Source organism: Dermacentor andersoni, chromosome 11, assembly GCF_023375885.2.
Source record: "Dermacentor andersoni chromosome 11, qqDerAnde1_hic_scaffold, whole genome shotgun sequence".
Lineage (NCBI taxonomy): Eukaryota > Metazoa > Arthropoda > Arachnida > Ixodida > Ixodidae > Dermacentor > Dermacentor andersoni.
The window spans coordinates 88136304-88158124 of record NC_092824.1 but is presented as its reverse complement, the minus strand read 5'-3'; the positions used below and the strand labels follow the sequence as shown (position 1 = coordinate 88158124).

Here is a 21821-nt window from a genome sequence, read left to right as displayed (position 1 = left end):
CATATGTGCGAGTTTGTATTCATAAACGGCATATGCTTTTTGTTTCTTCGTTTTCTTTACCTGGGTGAATGTGCGCATGTTGGTATCCATGACGCCACTGAATGCATGCGTGCTTGCAATTGCACTCTTGATGAAGGCTGGACTGCAGCCGAAACGTAGAAATAAAATGTTTGTTTTTGCTTATTTTATGTGCACCTGCACCTCTATCACTTTATTAAACACCGGATCGGCTCAACTACTTTAGTCCTATATATATATATATATATATATATATATATATATATATATATATATTGTCGCGAAGCACTTTGAGCAGTAAGCGTTCGCAACTAGAACGTTTGAGCAGCGAGAGGTAGTGTAGCCGACCGAGCACCGAAACAATGTTGTTCTGTCTCATCGTCGTTGTCTCTCTCCTAGCCACAACCCCACTGCTCCCTCCCTATTTTACAGTACAATATATATATATATATATATATATATATATATGCTGGAAAGAACCAGACAGTCTCTTTTACTGTTGCTTCTTCTTTTCTCGCGCTCGCTGTGTAAGGACCTGAGGCCTTGTGCATTGCATCTTCACACTCGGCCACGCTGCAAATTTGCGGCACGGCTTGCAACCACATAACTTAACATGGAGAAAACTTTTACAAGGAGTGAAGTCGTCATTGATGAGCTGCTCAGCACGCAACCAGCTCCTCTGGTTGGTGGCACTGGATGCTTCACACTGGTCACAGATCTCTACGATTGCCCGGTAGCAGCTGGGCATGTACGGCAGGAAATCCTGTACACTGAACAGCCGCTTTTCTCTGAGGTTGCATGCCGGCTGTCTGGTTCTTTACAATGGCACAGTCGACGAAACACAGCCTAGAGCTACCCAGCCTTAAGGACAGTCCTCATGGGGACCACACCATCATGGGTATCTCCTGCTCCCAGGGGAGGCCATCCACACTTCCCTTGACACCATCGGCCTCTTAGCCAGCAAGGGAGGCTGTTCATGCTCCCATGGTCGTGCTTCCAGCTGTTCTCGCTCCTTTGGCCATAGGTCCGGCTGGTGTGAGTGCTGCGGCCTCATCATGCGCAGATTCCCCTCCTTGCTCAACGGGTAGTTCAGTAGGCAGCTTGACGAATATTGTGCTATCCATCTCGCTGGTGTTGAAGCAGCTGGCCTACGTCATTTCTGCCACCTTCAGTTTCTCTCCTGCAGCCTTACTACCATAGGCAGTCTTGGAACTATGGATCCCATTCTGTGGCTGCAAGTAGCCAATGCGCTCGGTGCTCAGCATGCTTGGCCAGACGACAGGATATGGGTGGTAGCAGCAGCAGGGTGGCTTCCAGATGGTGCCAAACAAAGCACGATGAAAACCCTGCAATGCTCGGGAGCAGCACCATTCTGCCGCTGCAGCTGCAGCTGCACAAGCTGCACATGCCATCACTTTTATATTCAACCTCTTTTCATCCACTGCAGCTGGTGACGTGGCTCCCAAACTCATTAAGAGGAAGCTTTAGCTTGGGCCCAAATCCTACGTGGTCTACTAAAATACATGTAAAATCCAAAAACACTTTTCTGAGATAACTTCTGAATTGATATTAATGAAATTTGTGTCATTTGATAGAGAAAGTTAAGTTCTAGTGACTGTTGGGAGCAGAACTTCAATTTAGGTCCTGAATCTTGACGAACAAATTTTCAAATATTTGAGAAAAATAGCATAAAGCTTAAAAATTAATAGCTCTGCATCAAGAATAAATATCGCGGTTTTGTAAACGGCGTCCATTAGATCATGCAAAGCAGGCAAATTCAATATGTCAATTTATATCTTTCATGAATTCGTTACGTTTACAAGATTTCTGCAAGAGCTGTATATACACATAACAAAATTTTTTGAGATTCATGTGTAACATATCAATTTTATGTGCTTTAGATGTACTACGAGATGCAATTCACAGAATTGTGATATCATTACTGAGTTACGGAGTTGTAAACTTGATAGTTTCATTTTCTGAAAATTTGTGATGTGTTCCAATTTTTACTAAAAAATTTACAATGTAAATCAAAAATCCAAAACCAACAGTCGCTACATCTTAAGCTTTTCTTATAAATGCAATACACCTCATCAAGTTTGGTGCAGTGGTTGCCGAGAAAAACGAATTCTTCTTTTACATGTATTTAGATAGGAGCACCGAGCTGACACTTCCTCTTAATGTCAGGTGCATTGAGGCATTGGCGCTACCACTCCAGGAACCCAATCTGTCCGTGGATCCTAGCAGGAGATGTTTCCTGGCCCGTCGCAGCCATATCCTTGGGTGCCGTTGCAGCTGTTCGCCAAATTTGCTGCTGTTCACCTTGCCCTGAGGGAGGCCTCAGTGAAGGAATCAAAGGAGACTATAACATGACTGAGGTCATTGTCATCAAAGGCCTTCCCATATACGACAGACGCACAAGAGACCAGACACTCAAGGCACGTGGTATTTCATCCAGCTCGACTGATTCAAGTGCACCTGTGAGCATCGATCGGTCAGTGGCAGCACTGCAAAGTATGCGACGTGTGACCAAAATGGCTGTTCAGTGTACAGGATCTCCTTCTGCACGTGCCCCATTGTGATATGATAATCGTTGCCGAGATCTGCAACCAGCACAAAACATCCAGTGCCACCCACCAGAGGAGCTGGTTGCATGCCCCGTTGATGACGACTTCACTTCCTGGATAAGCTGCCTCCTTGTTAAGCTTCCTGGTTACAAGCCGTGCTGCAAACCTGCAGCATGGCTGAGTGGGAAGACAAAGTGCAGTTGGGCTTCGACGCTCACACAGCGAGCGCAAGAACAGATGAAAAATTGATGGTAAAACAGGCGTTCTGGTAGACGGCCAGCTGTCTATTTCTTTACAATAATTAATTGTTTATATATATATTTATTTATTATTCATACTTTCAATGCCTGAAGGCGCTGCAGAAAGGAGTATTAAGAAAGTAAACTAATATGCAGGCAACTATATAAAGAAAGAATGTTGAGTGATCGTGAGGTGGACTGCTGTTTTGAATGAAGATGTATCTGTGATACAACTTCATTCACTCAGTACTCAACATTCACTCTGAGATTGGTATGAAACTTAGTGACGTGGACTGATAAGTTGATTCTTCAGCACATAGTTGGAGTGATAAACATTGCGGAATAGACAAAGGCAGGCACATTCGCGGCGTAATGAAAGTTCTGGCAGGTCCACTGTTTTTTTTTTATACAGGTTGCACTGTATGAAAAATGTTACATACGTGTGACATGTTACGTACCGTACATGTTACACTTTACATGTACATGTTACCGTACATGTTAGACAGTTTATATTCGTCTTTCTTTGTCATGTTACACTGGAATGTCAAGAATAATTGGAAACATTTAAGCTAGCTGCTCAATTTTGAATGACTTCAAGAGTAAGGGTTAGTGGTGATGCTCGATTGTTATCCCAAATGGCAGATGCGTATTCTGGTTTTGATTGAACTAGAATTTTGTAAAGTGTTAGTTTTATAGAAGTAGGAACTGTGGAAAACAAAGATATCTTAACATGCAATTAGCATTAGCAGTACTATAATTAGCATGCATGTTTCAAGACAGATCATTAGTTATGTGAAGGCCAAGATATTTGTGTTAACTGGTGCAAGCAAAGTGTCATTCGAAGTACATATCTACACTTACTGCCATTGCTGACCATGCAGAATATGCACATCGACTTACACTTGCTAGCGTTAAGTTTCATAAGCCATTTGTTAGATATACTGTGTGACGTGAAGTTCTGGTTTCGTGCCTCACCCGTAGCAAGTTGTTGATTCATTCAATTTCATTGCCATCAATTAATTTATTTAATTCAATTAATAAGTACAAGTAATTTCCTCTATGCGACACACACACACATACCTCTCCAACTTGACAGAGTTCACACACTTAAATTTTTGTTTTACCTTGACACTCCTGAACGTAATGCATTTATAAAAACAACTTGACTCGAGCCGCTGTGTTCAATCCCGTCACTTTACAAGGCGAAGTGGACCCATGTTATTAAAAGGAAGTGTTAGCTCGGGGACTCCAATCTAAATACTCAGCAAAGGATAAACTTTTTCTTCGCAATAGCTGCACTAAATTTGATAAGGCTTTTGCATTTAAAAGAACAAGTTAGAATCTAGGCACCGTTGGTAGCGAATTTCTCATTTATGCCCTCAACATTTTAAGTAAAAATTGTTGACAGTCACACATTTTCAGAAACAAACTATCAAGTGTACAACACGGCTACAAAAAAACGATGTCACAATTCTGTATATTGAATCTAATAGTATGTCTAAAGCAGATAAAGTTGATGTATTGTACATGGCTTTCAAATAGGCCACTAATACACAAGTAAAACCTTTGCAAAACCCTTGTAAACAATCTTAACTATTCACATAAAATATAAATGGATACATCAAATTTGTCCGCTTTGACTGTTGTAAGGGGTCAGTTTACAGAACTGCAATATCTGTTCTTGGTGCAGTGCCTGCATACATCAGCGTTACATGGCAATGAACAAGTGTGAATGAGATACTTTCTTGAAAAAATTCTCATATTTCTTCTTCTTTTATTTCAGTGAGTGACGTGTTTGCCCTCGGAGAGTTGGCGCTGGCGGCAATAACACTATTGTCTGATATTACTCTTCTTTATTTTACCAATTGAATTAGGTAAGTGAGCTTATACTTATAATTGTGTAAATTAATAATTAACCCTTTATTGATGCCTGTTGCCTACAGGCAACATATCAGAAAAATTTTTTTTACTGGCCGAGTTTTAATATTGAGTACGAACTTTCTAGCTTAATATCTTCACCAACACTGAATGACAGGCAGCAAGTGTCATTTGTTGCTCTAGAGCAGGAACACTGGGCGAGAAAGAAGTTTGGCACGCGACTCAGTGTGTTTTGAAAGCAAGGTCAGAGGAGACGTGTCGATGCAAAATATCCAGCTGCAGCAGTGTCACACATGTGATGTCATCATCATCAGCAGCAGCACGGTTACGCCCAATGCAGGGCAAAGGCCTCTCCCATATTTTTCCAACTACACCGGTCATGTACTAATTGTGGCCATGTTGTCCCTGCAAACTTAATCTCATCCGCCTACCTAACTTTCTGCCGCCCCCTGCTACGCTTCCCTTCCCTTGGAATCCAGTCCGTAACCCTTAATGGCCATCGGTTATCTTTCCTCCTCATGACATGTCCTGCCCATGCCCATTTCTTTTTCTTGATTTCCAGTAAGGTGTCGTTGACTCGCGTTTGTTCCCTCACCCATTCTGCTCTTTTCTTATCCCTTAATGTTACACCTATCATTCTTCTTCCCATAGCTCGTTGCGTCGTCCTCAATTTAAGTAGAACCCTTTTCGTAAGCCTCCAGGTTTCTGCTTGTATGTGAGTACGGGTAAGACACAGCTGTTATACACTTTTCTGTTGAGGGATAATGACAACCTGCTGTTCATGATCTGAGAATGCCTGCCAAACGCACCCCACCCCATTCTTATTCTTCTAATTATTCCAGTCTCATGATCCGGATCCGCAGTCACTACCTGTCCTAAGTAGATATATTCCTTTACCACTTCCAGTGCCTTGCTACCTATCGTAAACTGCTGTTCTCTTCCGAGACTGTTAAACATTACTTTGTCTGCAGATTAATTTTTAGACCCACCCTTCTGCTTTGCCTCTCCAGGTCAGTGTGATGTAAAGCAAATTAAATGTACACCTGTGGTTCACATATGATGAGAGCTGTATATAAAAAATTAAACACGAAGCCTTAGGCGGCTTGGGGTGAAGCCCACTTCCAGTTACCTGCCTGTTTTTTTCCTCCTCCTATCATCATCGTTGTTGTTGTTGTTGTTGTTGTTGTTAATGTGTTTTGCACATTTGGGTAGAAAATGAAAAATTTTTTTCTGGGGATTCATGTCTCGTCCTTAAAGGGACACTTAAGGCAAATATTAAGTCATGCTAAGATGATAGATTAGTGCTCCAGAGTCTCTAAGGTGTCAATATTATCATGAGCAGAGCTTTAATAACAGAGGAATTGAGGTAAATACAGAGCAAGGTTAGAGACTCCCTCGGGACATTCAAGCACTTGCCCGATGACCAAAGCACTCCTCAGTTAAATTCTTTCACTAGTACTCAACCATCCGCTGCAATAAACATCCTTTTATTGTAAGACGAAATAAGATGCTACTTGACCAGTTCTATTTCATCTTTTAGAAAAAAGAACTCGTTGAAATTACCCTTACAATGACACAGGCGGTTGAAAGGTTTCATTTTGACTCGACTCCGCACTCTCCACACTTCCGTGTTTCACTAGACTGGTTATCACGTAGTGCTGTGCTGGTTTTGCTGGCTCACGAAACTTGCACAAATTACAATTAGCAGAGAATTCAGCTTCCGTGTGATGTCATGGGATGCTCGAACAATCTACGCCACTTGACCAAAAAGCAGCTGCAGCGGCGAATCCACCGCTGTCTTTGCTCAGTAGCCCCGTCTGTTGGGAAGTGTTTTACTCACTGACGACAGCAAAGGGTGGTGGTGGCATATGCAACATCACTCCCCCAGTTGGGTGGCAGGCGATTTGAATTTTGAGAAAGAGATTTGAACCCTTTAGATGCAATTTTCTCGTAAACTAAGTCTTTTCTTTGCGCGAAACAAGCGTTGCGAGGTTTCTGGAATGATATTTAAACTGTAAACATCTACTTAATATTTGCCTTTAGTGTCCTTTTAAAAGGTTGAATAATTATAACCACAATGCCAAACATGAGTATATGCTAATACACCTGTAGTCCAGTTGTGTATTTTGTTTCTGAGAGCTAATCAGCCTTACAACTGTTTTCAATATTGTGCAATAAATTGCATATGCTAGAAGCTCATTATGATGAAGCAGGATATAACGAAATGATGCTTACAACAAAAGAAATGAAATTTCTCTTAGAGAACCCATAGAGATCCATGTATTTAAGACCTTGTTTTAACGAAGTGAAATTGCTCTGCCACTGGACATACAGTCAAATCTCGTTACTACGAACCCCACATTAACGAATTTCTCAAATTTACGAATATTTTAAGAATCCCCGCCCTAGTGCCTATATTTTCAATGTAAAAATATTTCAGAACTACAAATTTCAATACAGCGCATATTTCAGAATAATGCAAATAGTTTATGTTCCCCATTATAACCGAGGAACATCAGTATTACGAATTTGGCTAAAAGTAACAGCGCTGGAACTCTCACATGAAACAGAAACCGCGAGTGCAGCAGCTATCATCATCACCATGCCGAGTGCCAACTGCTTCCCCACAAACTTCAAGAAATTCATGACAAAGGTTTGGCATGTTCGTGTGGCATTGCCTCATCAACCATCGTGACCATTTCATGACCGTTTTTCGTTTTCGCCAAAGGAACAAATTAACTTGACACAGACAAGGCACGGATTCCTGTCGCAATGATCGTTTTCTAGAAGTGGCTGAATCGTACTCTAAAGACGATATTTTCAATGCAGATGAGACCGCATGTTTTTATCAGCTCCTACCAGACCGGACAATGCACTTCAAAGGGCAGCAATGCAAAGGAGGGAAGAAGTCGCATCTTCGCGCGCCAGTCCTGCTCTGCTTCAATGCAACAGGCATGAAGAAAATTAAACAGCTCGTCATCCGCAAGTACATGAAGCCTCGCTACATGAAAAACGTCATGTCGTTACTGTACGACTACCGCACCAACAAACGAGCTTGGATGACCAGAGAACTCTTTTCCAAGTGGCTCATCAAACTCGACAACCAAATGAGGAGGGATGACTGAATAATTCTACAGGTTGTCAACAACTGGTCTGCTTACATTGTGAATGTTTGCTTAACGCACATTCGCTTGGAGTTTCTGCCACCAAACAACACGGCCTTGCTGCAACCCCTAGACCAGGGCATTATGAAGAGTGTGAAAGCAGAATTTCGTAAGTGCCTTGTGCAGTAGTTGATTTTAAACCTCCGCCTAAAGCAGCCAACTGCAATCATTATTCACCAGGCAGCAGAAATGCTCACAGGAACTTGGTGGAACTTGAAAGCGTCCACCATTAGCAACCACTGGCAAAAAGCAGGGCTTGTCAAAGCACCTGTGCAGCTTGAAGATGACCTGGAGGTGACCGACAACAACCCAGGAGATCTGTGGACCGAGGTTGCGGAACTGCTGCCCATCATCTATTCTTTCGACGACTATGTGGAGAGTGACAGCGCAGCACTAACGGCGGCGGACCTGATAACCGAAGAGAATTTTAACTGCGTTCATGACATCTCCAGTGACGATGATGACCCGAAGGAAGACGACCGTAAGTCACCGAACACAGAAGATGAGATTGTGTCGAACATTGATGTTTTAGTGCACATGAACAAAGTCTGCACTTTCATCGCTCGGTGCAATGACGTACCCAAGGAGGTATTATGCAAAGAGAAAGATGTAGATGCATTCCTAACCGGTCGTGCGTGCTGCACGTGCCAGAAGAAAATAACTGATTTCTTCAAATAAAGTATTGAAGTGAATGAAACATTTTTATTTGAGAGTAGGCATGTCTGCAAACACGTCTACTGCCAAGATACATCATTTTCATTCCTAGGTTTGCCCACTGGCTTATAACCTTAAGGTTTTCATTACAATGTTTCAAAATAACGAACAATTTTCGGCAGTCCCGTGTGATTCGTTATATCGAGATTTGACTGTAATAAACTAGATTCATCTCCAAAACCAAAACAAAAGTGTGCCCAACTGTTCTATGCCAAGTCCATCACTTTCCACTGGGTGCGCTTTTAATGCCCAATTTATTTATTAGCATAATTGACGCGCCATCCCAGCTGGTTACCATGTAGTTTGGTATTTTCTACTCGGCCTTGTTCCAGCATTGTTCAGGCACAATTCCTTCTCTGTGTCATTCAGCCCACAGGGGTCACCCATCAGTCCACTTCTGTAGAATGGGGTGGCCATGGGGTGGCTGGGTATAGAAATGCTGGCCAGAGCATTCATTCAAGCAGATGACTCGTTGATCGTTGTGCCTGAGAAAAATAGTCCCAACATAGAATGCAAAGCAGCGGTGATTCTCAATTAGGTTGGCAAATGATTGCAAGCAGCATGCGTCGAAATAACTTTAACAAAGTCCTTCTATTTAGCGTTCCCTCACGGCAATGCCACATGAAGGGACAGTGACTTGGACAGCCTTGGCAAAAGTAAACGACTGGAATGGGAGCCATGGCTTCAGGTAGCATACATCAGCATGTATGCTTTCCTTGTTCATGCCTCAATGTTCCTGAAGGCATCGTAATGAACATGGCTTTTCATCCCTGCTTTACTTCCATGTTTAATACACATTTCAATGACATTACACTCGCAAACCTATTTTCACTGTTCCTGTGGCACTCAACTGGCGCACTTTCTGCAGTAACCTACCTTGTTTAGAAACCAGTCTTTTTTTTTTTCTTTCACAATCTGTGCAATACTGAAAAGAAAAAAAGAATACATTTAACGACAATATTTATTTCTGCATATTCGGGGACTCAATGTAACTGCGAGCGAGAGATTGGCCAATACCCTGTTTGGGAGCAGTGTTACTGAAGGTTGCTGTGGAAGGCTCAAAACGTTCGTCTGCTAGGCGGATGGGAACACTATGACAGGTGGTTGGACAGATATTGCGAAAGGTCAAGTTCCACACAGAAGACCGACTGATGGAGAGAACGATGGTAGACAGTGTGTTGGCAGCCTTTCTCAGAGATCACAGCGTCTGAAGGTCGTGAATGAATGCAACATAATAATTTCTTTCTTTCTTTCTCTGCCTTTTCCAGATTGCTTTTCCAGATGGTTGTCTGCTCCTCCAACCCTCTTCAAGAACCAAGCTCTCTCTCTCTGTCTCTCTCTCTGTATCTCTCACTCACTCTTTTTTTTTCTTTACAAAACTTTTTTTTTGAATTTAAAACATTGTGGTCGTGTGCACTTTTGTGTTCCATAGTGACTACTGCTCTCGTGCGCTTCGTAGTGACTACTGACTTGTCCTGTCACGACAAGACTGCAGGGTGTCTACCAAATGGGAAAACCAGGGATTCCCAGGGATTTTGAATAGTCTGAAAATACTCGGGGAAAACTCGCGGAATTTGTGCTTCTATCAGTTAAACTTAGATATAGTCTTATTAAAGGGAACGAAAGTCAAGGTAATGCTCGCTTGAGTAACAGAGTGAGTGAGTGAGCGAGCGAGCGAGTGAGTGAGTGACTGAGTGAATGAACTTTTATTTGGTCCAGCAAAACTCGATAAAACCAGCACCCGGCTAATCCCATGACAGGACTGACAGATCTAGCCTACCGGCCCGATCGGATCGTAAGGAATCGTCTTTGATGCTATATTGTTGGCTGGAGGAGTTGTGCACATACAGTCAACCACTAAGTGCAACAACAATGCATCTTTGCAGGAGGAGGAAGTAAACTTTATTACTCTAGAAAGAGTAATTCAGCGGTCGGGCCGGATGTCTTGATCTTCTATTGGTTGATGAAGATCTCCGGCCTGCATGGTTGGCGCCCCTATTCCAGGGCACCACTGAGCGTGGCTGCTCGTCGGGCATGTTCCACCAGCTTCCCTTGGAGGCTAGGGTCGCCGCTGGAGAGCACGCTCTCCCACTGCTCCGCACTCGGATTTTCTATTTTGTGGAATTCCTTATTCGTATTGCACTCCCATGTGATGTGATAAAGTGTGGGTATTGCACCACACCACGGGCATATGTCCCTGTATTGACTTGGGAACATTTTGCATAGTATATGTAAATTTGAGAAAGTTCCTGTCTGCAGCTTTCGCCAGTAAACTGCCTGTTGTTGAGTGAGTGTATTGTGGGGCGGTGGATATGTGATCCTCGTCCCTCTATGGTAATTTAGTATGTCAGAGTACGTTGGGATCACTGTCATGAAATCCTCAGGATCTCTGTTTAGGTCTGCTCGGTTTGCATGCTCGCGAGCGATCCTATCAACCCTTTGGTTGCCCTCAATCTCAGTGTGCCCAGGTACCCAAAAGATGGTGTGTCTAATGCGTTTATTCTGTTGGCCAGCGCGGAGGAAGATTTGGAGCGCTTTTTGACCGATTCTGCCGTTAATGTAGTTTCAGAATTGCTTCCTTGGAGTCTGTTAGAACTATAAGGGATCTATTTGTGCGGTAGCCCTCCACAGCTGCTAGAGCAACAGCCATTTCTTCTCCCTCGGTTACCGTACAATCCCGTGCCGACGCGCAAGCGATTTCCCTATAGTCCGAGTCTATTACTGCCGCGACAACTCTTTGTTCTGTTTCCCTTCGTTCTCGAGGATATACCGCGGTGTCCGAGTATACCGTGTTCGCTTTTGTTGCTAGGTATTTTTCTACATATATTGCCCTAGCGTTTCGCCTGGCTGTGTGTAAATTCGGGTCCATGTTTCTTGGTAGGGACCCTACCTTGATCGTGCTGCGATACCCATCGGGTAGGTTTGCCGTTCTTTGTTCTTGCCTTTCAATTTCTTTGTGCCCCAGTTTTTTTTAGGAGCTTTCTGCCCGTAGTAGTCTGCTGGAGACTGAGTAGCTGCGACCCTAATTGTGCTTCTTTGAGCTCCTCGAACGTGTTGTGGAGTCCGAGGGCCAGGAGCTTCTCTGTCGAGGTGTTGGCCGGCAGGTGAAGCGCTGCTTTGAATGCTTTCCTTATGATGGCGTCGGCCTGATCCCGTTCGCCTTTGTTTGTGTTGTAATATGGGAGGGCGTACGTAAGCCGGCTGATTTTGGGGCTCTTAACCAGCTTGACTGTATCATCCTCCTTCATGCCGCTTCTTTTTTGCGAGACGCAGGTGATCATACGTGCCACCTGTGTCGTCGCTTGCTTCAGTAGGTTTATGGTGTGTGTACAGCGTTGATTGCTCTGCACCCATATTCCCAGAATCCTGACGGCTTCTTTTTCTGGTATCCTTTGTCCTTGTAGGGTGACGCTGATTTGTTCTTCCGAGCGCTTTCCTCTTCTGACTCTCAGGAGCTGTGATTTCTCCGACGAGCAGGCGAGGCCTCTTTCCCTAACACATTCTTCCACGCATGCAGGAAGTTTGGGATAGGTGGGCAGGAAGGATTAAGTTGTGTAAGTAAACAGATGTGTTAGAAAATAGTTTCTCTATTGAAGCCACGTTAAACAAATTTTGGCGAGTACCCCAGCAAAATACGTACGTACATCACACGAAAGGCAAAAAAAATTCATAATGGAGACATTTAATTGTTATAATAATGTAAATGTCAATGAATATTAGATTTACAAGTGGTAAGGAACAATTGAAACAAAAAAATGATCAGAGAGAATACCTGTTTCATCACATTTATGTATACCCATATAGATATGCATATTGCTTCAAAAAATGCATAAGGAAACCTATTGTAGGGATGAGCTAACTTGAAATTTGGGGGTGTGTGCTTGTGCATGCTTAGGAAGGGAAAGGAAAACGCGGTGAAAGGCAGACAGGTTAACCAGATCAAGTGTTCGGTTGACTACTGTGTACGGGGGATGGGGTAAGGACAGAAAAAGTAAGAAAGCAAGAGAAGACATTAAAAAAAAGGAAAGCATTAGTTTTCACATTCTCAGATCAGCAGCAGCAGCAGCCTATCTTTATGTCCACTACAGGACGAAGGCATCTTCCTTAGGTCTTCAATTACCCTTGTCCTGCGCCAAGCGAATCCAACTTGTGCCTGCGAATTTCCTAATTTCAACACCCTACCTAGTCTTCAGTCATCCTCAACTGCGCTTCTCTTCTCTTAACACCCGTTTTGTAACTTTAATGGCCCACCGGTTATCTAACCTACACATTACATGGCCTGCCCAACTCCATTTTTTCTCTTAATGTCAGTTAGAATATTGGCTATCCTCGTTTGCTCTCTGACCCACACCACTCTCTTCCAGTCTCTTAATGTTAAGCCTAACATTCTTCGTTCCATCGCTGTGTGCATGCTTCTTGTTCTCGAGCTTCTTTATCACTTTCCAAGCTTCTGCTCCATATGTTGGCACCGGTGGAATGCCTTGATTGCACACTTTCCTTTAAATGATGGTGGTAAGCTTCCAGTCATGATCTGACATTGTCTGGTGTATGCTCTCGAACGCATTTTTATTCTCCTGTAAATTTCCTTCTCATAATCAGGGTCTCCTGTGAGTAATTGGCTTAGGTAAATGTACTCCTTCACAGACTGTAGAGGCTGACTGGTGATTCTAAACTCTTGTTCCCTTCCCAGGCTATTGATCATTATCTTTGTCTTCTGCATATTAATCTTCAACTCTACTATTACTCTCTGTTAAGGTCCACAATCATTTGTCCCAACTCGTCCCCAGTGTTGCTGAACAGGACGTCATCTGCAAACCGAAGGTTGCCAAGATATTTGCTGTTGATCCTCACCCTTAAGCTTTCCCAGCTTATTAGTTTGAATACTTCTTCCAAGTATGCAGTGAATAGCATTGGAAAAATTGTCTCTCCTTCCCTAACCCCTTTCTTTATAGCTATCTTTCTACTTGTGGAGAATTAAGGTAGCTGTAGAATCTGTAGATATTTTCCAAAATATATACATAAGCCTCCTGATAACGTAATGCTTCTATGACTGCTGGTATCTCTACTGTTGAAATGCCTTTTCGTAATCTATGAAAGCCATATAGAGAGGTCCATTGTATTCTGCAGATTTCTCGATTACCTGATTGATGACATGGATGTGATCCATTGTAGACTATCTCTTCATGAAGCCAGTCTGTTCTCTTCGTTTTATTTATTTATTTGTTGGATATTGTAATCTTTAGCAGGCCTTTACAGGACTGGACAATAAGTACATAGGTATTAATGTCAACAAAATATAAGAGTACACCTAAAGAATAGTCATCATACTTCACCACTATGTGTTATGCGACAAAGTTGGCTACATATTTCATCAAAAAAAGAGGAAAATTTTAGTTTCATGACTCTGTGTATGTCACAAAGTGCGTGCCCGCATCGCTAGTTATAGAAGGAGCCTCTGTAACCTATTCATTGCTACTTCGAATGGAGGTATCGTGGCTGCTCTGCGTTACTGTACAGGTCAGTACAGAATTCTGCTGCCTTTACTATATCTTGGAAATTGCTGATATCACACTGCTTATCTCTCAGTGCTTACATCTTGGCGTGCCCTATGCCAAGTTTTCTTCTCACTGAATTTACGCTGCATCCATATTTTACTGCTTCCTAAGTCTTCACCTTTCCTTTACCTTTATTTTACCTTTCCCAAGAACTCGTTAGGCTTTAGAGATATTTTCCTTGTATTTATATGGCATGGTGCGTTTATCTAGTCACAATGCACAATGCATGGAAGCTTTGGATATGCAAGAGATGTCCAAATCAGAGACATATGAATGCACGTCTTTTAGCTGACCCTTCACTGCCATGTACTAATGGAACATATAGATGTGAACTAGACGTCATTTAATGTCTTGGCTATTTGGTCTTTTGTTGTATGTTCAATGGATATTTGTGCTTTGCTGGGTGTATTGAAGCAGAACGCAGAGCGTCGATTACTTCCGAGGACGAATTTTACTTTTGCGTCGCATGGCATCAGTGCGTGAAGCTTCACTGGGTCGACAGGCATTCTGACGGCTGGCTTTGCCCATCTGCACCCGCTGAAAGTGATCTCCCTCAAAACGATCAACCAAGAATACCGTTCCAGGCTGGGCATACCTAAAACAAACGGAGTGACGGCTTAACTGCAGTCCTAATTAGGGGGCACAATAATATGTACAATATGATTGATTGATTTTATAATTAAAAGTAATATGAATTGAAGTTATGCGAGGTGCTATTGGGAAGGTCTTAGGATTAACGTTGACCAACTGTGGTTCTCTAATGGGCATAGAAGCCTACTAGAGACAAAAGTGATTTTCACATTTCGCATCATTGAAATGCAGCTGCCATATCCTGGAATCAAAATCGCCACCTCTTGCTCACCAGCAGGATGCCAGAACCACTGGTCTCCATGGCAAGTGTGAAAATTTTAATGAGAATGTTTCATGCTATCAGCAGATGTACAAGCGCACCTGGACTTGAAGCGTAGCGCCCGCCTAGTTCCTTTCATGGAACTAGGCGCTGTACCATAGCTGGTAGAGCAACTACACAGAAAAGGCATTGGTATCGGGTTCAATCACCAGACCAGAACAACATTTCTTCCACTGCAGAGCTTTCTTTCCAGGAAGCCTGTACAAGTTTCCTTTGTGGCTTTGCATTACTGTCAGGTGGATGGCAATTTCCATTGCTTTCATGAAATTTCCTCCACCTTGCGGTTTTCCATAGAACTGTTTTTTTAACAAGGAGCCCTGTATCTCTTGAGTACGTCAGTCAGTCACTGAATCTCTATATCTTTATCTAATCAATCAATCAGCATACTATTTTCTCAGTATAGAGTTTTGTCTCTCACCTGTTTGCCTACTAAGGCATTCTGTCCGACCCAGAGTGCTCGTATGGGGGTCCAACCCCGAGTGCTCGTACGGTGGTAGGCTGTCATACAGATGACCGCGCAGCACCAATGACAGCTGCGTCGACCTGTGCTCTCTGATCGCTGAGCAGTATGGTCTTCCCTGGAGGTCCAGCATTACGAGGGCCAAGACGGACTTCAACCTCGCCTCTACCACGGCAAGCCTTGACTTGGCTGGATACAGTGCTCATTGCCAAGATATGGTTTCTCACAGTTGTCATTGAGGTCTTTGCTGTTGTGGTTTGTAGCCTGTTGTGTTGTAGTTGCTGTGGTTTGTAGTACTGGCCCTTGTAGCAGCGCTAGCCACACCTGTGGCTTGGTTGTCGTTCTTGTTGTTGGCTGCGGTGGCAGCAGCAACAGGGCAGTGGGAGGGCTACCACCTGCTGAGGGCTAGACATTATGTGCACATGAAAAACAAGAAGTCTTCATTGACTCGAGACAGCAAGGAACGAAATGTGTTTATTGATGACTGCATGGCCCTTGCCCTGGGCCATATGCAATGGGTGCAACGTAACATCATTGTTTGTTGCTGTTTTTCTATTTCAGAGCATTCACAATGACCTGGCAGAGATTCCGTCTCACCTTCTCCTGCAGTTCTTCCTCAAAAGATGAAGCAGAGTGCCACATATGCTGCAAGTGATTTCTTTTCTTGTGACGTTTGCTAAAAAGAAGAAACCAAAACGTTCTCAGGAGCAGCTCTATTTGTACTACATGCGTTACACGTTGCAGTGAGCCTGAGTTATTGAGGTGCAAGTCCCCTAGTGGAAGGTGTGACACTGGGCGTGATGGCAGGGCACAGGCCGCGGGTTCAAGCCCCATACCTGTCGAGCGACAAGCAGCAGCTCAGCTTTCACGAGGGGGACATGATCATGCTCATTGGCGATCACAACAAAGGATGGCAGTACGATGTCAACCTCAGAAGCAACAGCTACCACTTGGGTCAACACCGGTGGAGAACATTGAGTTGATATGTAATCGTATCGATGGCTGTGACGTGTATCATCAGCACAAATATGTGGTGTCCATAACATGTTGATCATGGTGCGTTTCCAGATCCTGGAATTGCTTCTGGCACTTGCAGTATGCAAAGGAATTGCGTTCGAGACTAGCTTCCGCTCTGTGATGTGCAAATGAAAAAAAAAAAATAATAATGGTGGCAGTTCCTTTGCGCATAAGTTCATGGAAGTGCGGAGTGTAATTGCTCTGTAACCGGTTTCAAGCATGGAGTAGTCCCAAATATACATTTGAGACTTAGAACTAAGCAACTGTTACAAATACAGGTGAACCTGAAAGCGTAATGACGCATTGTACTGTGGAACCCCGGTTATGTCTCCCGGTTTTGCAATGACCCCAATTTTATGACAGATTAGTGCAGTTCCAGTGAAGTCCCCATATAAGCAGTGCATTAAAAACCTGTTATCTGACACACTTTTACGCCTGACCTGCGTTATACAACGACCCAGGTGGAGCGCGGGACCGAACAGCAAACGAAGGAAGGGGAGGAAAGTGCCGTGAACTTCTCCTCGCACCGTCGATTTCTTCCCTGTTCCTTGTCTCATGGTTCGTTTTTCTTTCTCCCCCCATCCCCCAGCAGCTGCTAGCGCTGCCTGCTGTGCCGAAATAGCGCCCTTCTCCACAATCACTTTCTCCGTCTTACTGGTGTTGCCTCTTGTCATGCTGGAAAAGCGTTCCAAGCATTCCAAGTTATCTCTCTCACAGCAGCAGCAGATCACCAACCAGGTTACAGCGAGAGGCTTAGGTGTTCGCATGCATTCGTCGCGAAGTTGTGGGTTGTGCCGCGCACTGACTGTGCGTGGTGTCCCAAAAGTGAACAGTTCTGTTGTTTGGCGATAAGCGGAACATCATCGAGGAGGCAGAAAAGCGACATGGAACCATGAAAGCTAGTATTGCCCAGGATCTGAAGATACCTGAATCTTAGCTTAAGATGATCTTGGAGAATGCAAACAAGTTCGAGCTCAAACAGAAGGCGGCAAAAGAAGGTCAACACAAGAAGTTGGAAAAGGTTTAGTTAAGTGACTGCATCAAGCATGGAGCTCTGTGATCATCGTTGGTGGTGCAATTCTCAAAGAAAAAGCTAACCTTGTTATCTTTTTCAGGCATCGAACGGGTGGCTGAACCATCTTAAAAAACGAAACAGGATTGTGTCTAGCCACTTCTGCAGAGAAAGCACCTCCGTGGACATTTCGACAGTGAACCAGTGAGTGTAGTTTCTGCTGGAGATGATTGCGGCATACAAGCCCTGCGACTTAGCGCCGACATGAGCGGCATTTTTTACCACATGCAGCCCGGGCAAACCCTTGTGTTTTAGGGTCACAGCTGTCGTGGTGGCAAGCGGAGTAAGGAGCATTTGATGGTGCTATTCTGTGCTAACGAGAATGGTTCTGAGAAGCCGCCTGTGCTCATAAATAGGAAATTTGCTAAGCCACGGTGCTTAAAAACTTGAAGATTCTGCGATGCAGCTGCAACTTTAATGAAAAGGTCCTCACTCTTCACCGACGTTCTCACTCTTCACCAATTTTTTGCAGCAGCTCAACAGCAAAATGGGTGCTAAGCCAAGGAAGATACTACTTTTCGTGGTCAATGCACCATGCCACCCACCAGATACATCCAGCCTGAGGAATATAAAGGTAGTGTTCTTTCTCCCCACTGTACAAGTGGGCTGCAGCCGCTGGATGCCAGCATCATAGAGTGCGTGAAGCAAGGCTATTAGAAGCAGTTAGTGTAGCGTTGGCTGGCAGCTATGGAGTGCAACAAGTCGGAAAAGGTTTCTCTGCTTGACGCCATGCATATCATTGCAAGTTTGTGGAACGCAGTAACACAGAGCACAATCACCAATTGTTCAAACATTGTGGCATCAAGTGAGAGGCTGCCTCCTATGCTGCCGGCATGACAACCTCTATCAACTGCACTCTCGAGGCCGATGTAAGCTTCACCGACGGCAATTTCAAGGATCTAAACCCCACCATGACCTTCGCCGAGTACATTGAGGCCGACTGCAGTGTTGCTATCTGCGACGAGGTGTCGCGGTATGACGCCATCGAGGAGGCATTGCCTCGTGCCGACACCATTGTGACATCGAACAAGGATGACAATGTCACAGATGTTGCCATACCTGAGCCTTCCACACTTGCTGATGTGCTAGGACACATAGACAGTATTCGTAACTTCATCTGTTCACCCGATACCGCAGAAAACCTCCTTTTGAATGTTGCCTAACTCGAGCGAAAGCTCTTGCATCTTGGGTAGGACAAGGTGCAAAAGAAACTGACCATTATTATTTTTTTTTTTAAGTTTGCACCGGCTGGCGGGAGTCGTGAAAGTGGATTGTGGTGCAAGGCTTGTTCAATGAAGCATGATTGGCATCCATACTGCAGTATTCTTTTTGCATTTACTTTTTTGGTGATTTGGGTTTCCAAGCCCCGCAGAGTATTAGTTTGTAGATTAAATTGAAGTTTCTCGTAAATCTGTCACGTGAAAGTGTTCTTATAGGCACAATTTTTGTTGCCTGTATTTCACGATGCCTGCATTTTTGGCCTCCACGGCCCCAACACACAGGTCACCCTGCTTCCAGCTTTGGTGTTTCCGCTAGCCCTTGATGCCTGGAGATCCTGCGCCGCCTGCTTTATTATAACCTCAGGTGCTCTCCTGAGGCCTCCTTTTTCCGGTTAAATGTGCCCTCCTGGAGTAGTGCTTGTAAAAAATCCAATCTATCGTCGCAACAGAGAACACCAGGGAGAACCTTGCCCCTTCAGATGCAGCGATCACCAAATGGGGCGTCCGTGTCCACTGCCTCACCACGTGGGCAGCCGGTGGTAGAGCATACACAAACTTGACCATACTCCGCAATGCCGGCATGTCTAGGGGACAAACAAGGCAAAGATGTTACAAGGAGATTAATATTTTAACCGAGTAACAGAGGTGAGCAAGGGAAGCCTCAGCCTGGAGCCAACGTTTCAACAAGCAGGCATATTTGTGAGCGCCGTAATGAAGACAAGTTCCCACTCTGAATCTTTCCTTGCTCGTCCACTTTTGATTGGCTGAACGTTCAGCCATACTTACTCCGAGCATATTTCAAAAACTTTGTGGGAGCACACTGTGCTCAGGTATGTCATCTGCTGTTTGAAGAGAAACAAGATTGTTTTTAGTGAGTTGTCTATTTGAGAAGTATTGAATAGACCGATTGTGTGAACATACCTTTTCTAGCTATCTCTTACAGTTCAGGCCTAGTCTAGTTATTAATTTTGTGCAATCTGTACATGAACCATTTTTAATTAACAAATGTAAAATAATTCACATATCCATGTCTAATTCTAATACTATGGTCGTCTTAACAACATTCCCTCAGACTTCATCATGCCATATAAATATCTTCCTGTACACATTACCAATTCCTTTTTAACATTTTTAAAGCACCATCTACGTTAAAGCTGCAGCTTTACAAGGTCCCATTAAGCTGGGCACTTGAATATACATCTGCAATATGGTATCCCAGTCACGTTAATCTTATTCGCTTGGACTAGTAAAAACTAACTCTACTCATTTCATTCTTTTTAATTGTAATCGTACTATGAATATAAATTCAATGAAAACTAGCCTGGCACTTATTCTATCTAACCACCGTAATGTCGCCCGTCTTTCGCTAGTTCATCAAAATTGTCCATCATACGACACTTTATGAAGACTTCAAACCGTGTCCTCAGTACATTTCAAACCGTGTTGATCATCACAGTAAGGTAGGAATTGATTCATGTTCCATGAAGTCTTTATTTATATTTTTCATTCCCTGTACATTTCAGGAATAGAACTACCTTCCTTCAAGTATCTTAGCCATTACAGATGAACATTTTCACAAAATAATTGGCTAACATTGTATAATCAGAATAATTATATTACCAGAACTCACTGCACTTCTTTGTTCGTTTGCTTTACTCTACTAATTTATAACCACTCCCCTTTCTAATGCCATATAGCCATGAGGGTATTTTAAATAAATAAAAATCAAATTATAAAATGAGTGACCGCCAGAGTTGCACTCATCAAGAAGTATAATTTCCTCAAAATTGCGTTGAGCGCATTTGATCGTTTTATAATTTTTGCATTTTCATGCAACAAGTTAGTGTTGTGAGGCAGCGTGTGATACCTGGTGGTAATGCCCGTCAAGCTTATTTGCAAAAAGCAGATGACAGTTTGTGGATTAGCCAGTAAGAGCTTGTTACATTGTTTCTGTTCAGGTCGTCATGGCTATAATGACTAGGAAAGAAACAAGTTGTCTGTCAACATGTTACTTCTCCGGTTGTCATAAAATGCCCTTAAATGCAAGTAAGCTTGTATGTAAAATTTCAGCATTCCTGCTTGGTATGATACAAAACTGTAGACTGCTGCTTTCCTGACAGTGCTTACACCCCTCTATCTGGTAAACTGGCAACCATTTCATGATGAGGCACATAGTTCAAGAGAACCTCTTGTCATTACAGTGACCGTTGAGGTTCGGATGGCTTAGCATGGGCAGCTTGAAGACAAATAATCTGTTATGTCTGTCTTCTTGAAAAGACGAATGATGAAGCCATAACAAACATGCAAACAAAAATGGTGAAGCAAAAGTTAGTCCAATAAGTAAACAAGTCACTGTTCTAGCTGAAGTGTTCGGAAACATACCTTGTGAGGATTTTAGCCCTTGATGTTAGTTCCACTGGTGACATTAACTGTTGGCTTATACATCCATGGAGACAATAGAGTCCAAAGGGGTGAACAAGTATGAGCAGCGTCTTGGAGGCCGAAGTCGAAAGAAAAAAGAGTAAGTGTGAGCGAGTTTGTCATGCATGTATCACTATGAACTGTGCACAAAACGCTGCATGAGAGAAAAGCACAAATACACACAGCACTGTTTTGCGTGTGCAGTTTCCAGCATTTTGTAATGTGCGTAGGCAAAAAAGATGGCGGCGTCTATAGAGCTAAAATAACTTGAGCATAAGGCAAAATCCTATCAGCATATGTGTTTCAGCCGCATTTGAGACCAGATGTGTCAAAACCGGCGATGGATGATGGTTTGATGTGTTGCGTTCTACGCAAACAATGACAGCATGGCTGTTGCACCGTATGTCTTACCGATGACTGGCAAAGAGCCTTGCTGTGGAATTTGACGACACATGTGCCGTACAGGCTGGGGACGGAATCGTTGTCCCCATCATATAACTTCATACGGGAACGTCAAAGAGGGACTTCGAAGACTTTATGATCGACGCATTCGGGTGAATCCTCCCGGTGGACCCCAATCCCATCA

General features: G+C 43.5%; 1 long non-coding RNA gene across 3 annotated transcripts in view; it reads left to right on the top strand.

Moving 5' to 3' along the window:
* The window catches only part of LOC126517817 (uncharacterized), a 67980-nt gene extending 48976 nt beyond the window's left edge, over positions 1–19004 (top strand). The window contains exons 10-11 of one of the 3 annotated variants that reach the window (XR_008609795.1): positions 4608–4698; positions 16067–19004. This is a non-coding gene — a long non-coding RNA (uncharacterized lncRNA). Of the gene's footprint in view, positions 1–2236; positions 2471–4607; positions 4699–9848; positions 9996–16066 lie in introns of those variants that run through there. The other 2 variants (XR_008609794.2, XR_008609796.2) reach the window with 2 other exon arrangements.
* Positions 19005–21821: the final 2817 nt, after the last annotated feature.